The sequence below is a fragment of the Cryptomeria japonica genome, chromosome 5 (genome assembly GCF_030272615.1).
Source record: "Cryptomeria japonica chromosome 5, Sugi_1.0, whole genome shotgun sequence".
NCBI lineage: Eukaryota > Viridiplantae > Streptophyta > Pinopsida > Cupressales > Cupressaceae > Cryptomeria > Cryptomeria japonica.
The window spans coordinates 885,568,394-885,573,812 of NC_081409.1; positions in this window are offsets into that span (position 1 = coordinate 885,568,394).

A 5,419-nucleotide genomic window follows, 5' to 3' on the forward strand; every position below is an offset into this window, starting at 1 on the left:
GGAAGAAGAGGTCTCCTAGAACTGTTAGAGATGCTACTATTAGGAAAGAATCAATTGGAACAGACCAATTCTCTAAAAGTAGGAGGAAGAGAGGAAGACCCAACTCGGTTGTTGTTTTTGATGCTAGTAATCTATCCAACAAGGAAGAATGGTCTGAATGCTTTGATGGGTTCAAACCATCTATGGATACTTCTGAATAAGTCTCTCCGTGATCTTGAATACTGTGTCTTGGAATATAAGGGGTTTGGAATCCCTGGATAGAAAATATATTGTCAAGAGATTCCTGAATACGCATAGAAACATTGATTGTCTTATGCTCCAAGAATTGAAATTAGTTTGATTCTCCTTGGAAATCGGATTGAAGTGTATGTGGAGAGAAGCTATCTATTTCTATACTAATCACTCAAAGGGAAAAGGGGGAACTGCTATCCTACTTACTCATAAATGGTCCAATTGTGTGGTTAAATGGGGACGGTCCCCTTGTGCTAGAGTTGTCTGGGTAGTGCTCAAAGTTGAGGACAATACTTTTGGAATATGCTCAATCTATGCTTCTAATGACTATAGAGAGAGGGTGGACTTATGGAACTGGGTCTCTCAATTGGAGGATGTCACGTGGTTCATTGGGGGTGATTTTAACATGGTTGAGAATGCTCGGGATAAAAGAGGAGGTTCTAGGTTTGAATGGAAAGGACTTGAAAGAATGAATTGGGATAGAATGATTAATAAACCAATGCTTGTTGACCAAATTGCGGGTTGTAAGGATGAATTAGGCTCCATCTAGTTCACATGGTGTAATTACCAACAACATAACAGGAGAGTATACTACAAGCTGGACAGATTTTATTATAATAAAGAATTTTTTGAGATCAATAAGGATGATAAAGGGGGAAAATACTCTATTATACCATACACACTATCTGACCACCACCCTATTTAAATTTCTTTGGGTCTCTCTAAATGTAACCTTGCTCTGCAAACTAAATCTGAATCCTTCATTCTAAACACCAAGGTTCTTGAGGATGAGGACCTTAGATGTGCAATTGGTTTTATCAGGGTCTTCAATACGGTTAGTAATGCCTCTCTCTCATGTTGTGATAGATGGAACCTAAATATTAGAAGTTGGAAGAACCTGTGTCAAGCAGTGGGTAAGAAGAAGGCTAAGGATTATAGGAAAACAGAACTTCACTGGCAAGAGGATCTATCTAAGGCAGAATTTGAACTTCAGGCTAACCCTGACGATGAACAGCTCACTCATAACCTGGTCAGTGCTAAAGATAAGCTGAGAAAGATTCAAAATGTCAAGGTTATGGGGTGGAAAACAAGGGCCATACTCAAGTGGCTTGATGTGGGGGATAAAGGATCTAAGTTCTTTTTTCAAATGCTTAAGATGAAGGAGGCCAAAGATAGGATTTGCAGTATTTAGGAGGACAATAGAAGTGTCATAGACCCTAAGGATATTCTTGACTACTTTGCTCGGTTCTACAGATCTATTTTTATGTCAAAAAATTTAGGGGATGAACAAGATAGGGCTAGGGATATAATTAAGAGACTAGTTCCAAGGAAATTGGATGCGGAAGATTGTTCTCATTTAGGGAAGCCTATATCCAAGGAAGAAATAAAACAGGTTATCTCTTCCCTGAGTAATGACAAGTCCCCGAGGCCGGATGGCTTCCCAATGGCATTTTATAAAGCCAATGCTAATTGGATAATTGGTGATCTTTTAGAACTATATAAGGAAGCCATTGATAGGGGCTCACTTGGTAGGGATATCAATCAAAGACTCATTAAGCTCATCCCAAAGGAGGGTGATAGAACACTTATCAGAAATTGGCGGCCAATTACCCTCCTTGACGTTTCTTATAAGATTTTGGCCAAGGTTGTTGCCTGCAGATTAGAAGAGATTCTTCCTAAAATCATTAGCCCTACCCAAACAGGCTTTGTGAAGGGTAGGTACATTCTAGAGAACCTTATCACCTGTTGGGAATAATTGGACTGGGCAAACTCCGTAGGCCAGAATAGTGCTATGCTATTGATTGATTTTGAGAAGGCCTATGATAGGATTGAATGGGGCTTCATTCTTCAGATGCTCTGCAGTTTGGGCTTCCCAAATTCATTTTGCAGATCGGTTCAGACTTTATTGTGTAATGATAATACAATGATTGAAGTGAATGGCATGAGGTCAGACAGTTTCCCACTATCTAGATCCATCATACAAGGTTGTCCTCTTGCCCCTACTCTGTATGTTCTGATTAATATAGAAAAACAGGTTTTCAGGACCCGAAACCTTTAACAAAGGAGAGTAAGATAAGATAATAAAAAGTCCAGAGCTTAAGAACCGCTTAAAAAACGACTGGCAAAAAAAGCCAGTAAACCAAAAATACAACTAAGATAAAAACAACAAAGAAACAAGGAAAGCGCTACACAGCTATAGTCTTCAGCAAGTCCTCCGCCTTCTTCACCAGCTGGTCATAGGTGGCCAGAACAGCTTTGAGATCTTCCAGGTCCTTGTTAGGTTTCTTTTCTTTCTTTTTGCCTCCGGTGCGGATTCTAGGTCCTTGAGTGTCCCCTGTACCTTCAGTGTCCGGGTCAATATCCAAGATCTCCTTCTCTATGTCCAGTTTGCTAATGAGAGTATTAGTGTTGCTAGCAGAAATCTTCAGGATGCTTAAACTCTGTTCAGCAATACTCTTCAGGCACTCCACTATTTTGTTGACTTTACTGGCAGTATCCGAGATAGTTTGATCATTAGCGTCAGCAAGATTTTTCCTTTTCAACAGATCTTTCTCTATTTTCTCAAATCTGGGGTTGAAGGAGTCTCTTATGTTTTTAGCTTTAGCAATGGTATTTTTTAGGTCTTCTATGTAATCAGCCATGGTCTTCCCTTCCCCAGTGTTGATGGTTTCCAAAATCTGAATTCTATTACTGAGTTTTTTGTTGTCGTCCACAGCTTTCTTGTAACCAGTTATAAGCCACTCCATAGTATCCATGAAACCTTGCATACCCTCTGGAGGAGGGTTAGGGGGAGGATCAACCTTACCAGGGATATCATGTTCCTTTTTTGGGGTGTCCTGAATAGTAGTTGTGTCTTCAACCCTAAGAGCCTCGCCCCTGGTCACCTTCTTTGGGTTCTGTTCGGCTTCTGAGGTCCTTTCCTGCTTATAAACCTTCAACTCCTTTACATTCTCCTCCTTCCTCTTGTGCTTATTTCTGGTCTGGGTATGAACTTTAGTTTTCTTTTTTAGCGACCCTTGAGGGTTCTCCTTCTCTGAGTCTTCAGAGACCTCCTCCTCCGAGGAAAGGCTAATCTGGAGGATTATGCCTTTAGGTTTTTTACCCTTAGAGGAAGAAGGTCTAGTTTTAATGTGTTTCCTCTTCTTTCCAATTTCATAATCTGAAACATCCATCCTCTCCTCATAATCACTCGATGGGTCACTGTCAGACTCCTCATCCACTGAAAAGGCAGAATCAAACCCATCCTCCTCAAACTCTACAGAGGGTTGCATGCGAGCAATTTGATTGGCCTTGAGATGGTCATAAATAAGGACCATTAAGCCTTGATGCATGGCAGTGTCCCCCATAGGGTTCTCTTTGTAGGCCTTAATACTAGCATTCATCGAGCAAAGCAGAAAATAAGGAAAATTAACCTTCTCATCATGCCTAAAATGATTCAACAAGATGAAATGGTAACCATAAATTTTTATAAACCTACCATCTAATGTAATGTAGCGCATTAAAACAAAGAGGACCTCTCGCCAAGGTTTAGCAAAATCCCTAGGTGGGTAGTAAGTTTTACTTAACTTCACCATTCTTGGTTTCCGGATATTTGTCAATGGCCTCCTTACTGACTTTCCTGTCTCTATAGAAGTTGCATCCTTCCCTTCTGAGGCCCGTGGCTTGGGAAATAAGGTCTTCTGGTCTCCCATTTTCAGCATACCCTTTCTCCAGTTTTTGCAGAAAAAAACTGGTAACCATTCCATCCCGTCCGTGGAGTCTCTCCATGAATTTCGAAAAACCACCCTTCAGCAGGATGCTCCAGACCTCCTCCTTCTATTTCCATTCTTTGCAGCTACTTGGTTCGTATCGCCGCCTATTACCACCCATATTTTCTCTGTTCAAAGCTGAATTTTGAAATTTGCAGAATGATTAGCCAGAAAGCTTATCGGAACTATCAAATTTACCCAGAAAGCATGGGAAGTGATGAAATAAGTATTATAATAAATGAGGCTCTCATTATTATAATAACTCGAAGTACTCCAATTAGTCCTTTTCATTATTATTTTGTCCATCAAAAATCTTTGGAGTGCTTCTATATTGGTCCTTGAAAATGATTAGTCTGACATTTTCAAGGAGCCCTTGTTCTCTCGTCCACGTAATCATTTCATCTTTGTTAACCGTCGCGTTGGCAGCCCAGTCAGCAGAGCCATTGGCCTCACGGTAGATGTGAGATATGTAACTTTTTTTTAAAGTGTTGATAAGGTCTTTAGCAGCTTTAATGATATTGTTGATCGACCATGAGGGCTTTGAGGTCCCCTTAAGACATTTAATGATATTGTTTGAATCCCCTTCAATCCATAGGTAGGGGTAATTCCATTTTTTAGCAAGGAGAATACCTTGGAGAGCTGCCATTGCTTCAGCTTTATGGTTTGTTTGGCTTCCAATTGGGACAGCAACCATTTCCTTGCAAATTCCTTTATCATCTATAAGAATAGCTCCACAACCTGCAGGGCCCGGGTTACCTTTTGCAACACCATCAAAATTAACTTTGAACCAATCGTAAGGGGGGGTTTGCCATCTAGCTTCAAGTCTTTTATTTTGGTTGGGGTCAGAACTATCAGCAATCTTAAAATTCCATGAGCTTAAAATTTTTGATTCCAAGGGGTTGTTCGAGAAACAGGAACCCTTAATGATCCCAATATTTTCCACAATCGCCCATTGAATTTTCTGGAACACAATATCCTGATTGAGGGATAGGTCCCTGAAGATAAGATTGTTTCTTTCTTTCCATAGTCCCCACAGGATGTGAGGAAGAGATAGCTGCCACAGAGATCTCAAAAAGGAGTTAGTCCAATGAAAATTCTAGGAGGAAAACAGTTCAGTGATAGTGTTAGGAAACACCCAATCAATGCTAAAACTTTTAAGAAATCTTTCCCAAACTGAGGCAAAATAGGAACAGTGAATGGCTAGGTGGTCCACAGACTCTTCCTCATGAAGACACAGAGCACATTTATTAGGGAAGGCAAAGCCTCTGCCCTTAAGGTTGTCTAGGGTCAAGATCTTATTTTGAAGAATGGTCCAGAAGAAAAAATTGATTTTGGGGGTAAGACCCTTAATCCAGGCTTTAGACCAGTAAGGATTACCAGGAGGGGTGGGGGAAAGGACACAATACATAGAGGAAACAGTTAAAGTACCTTTGGGTTCA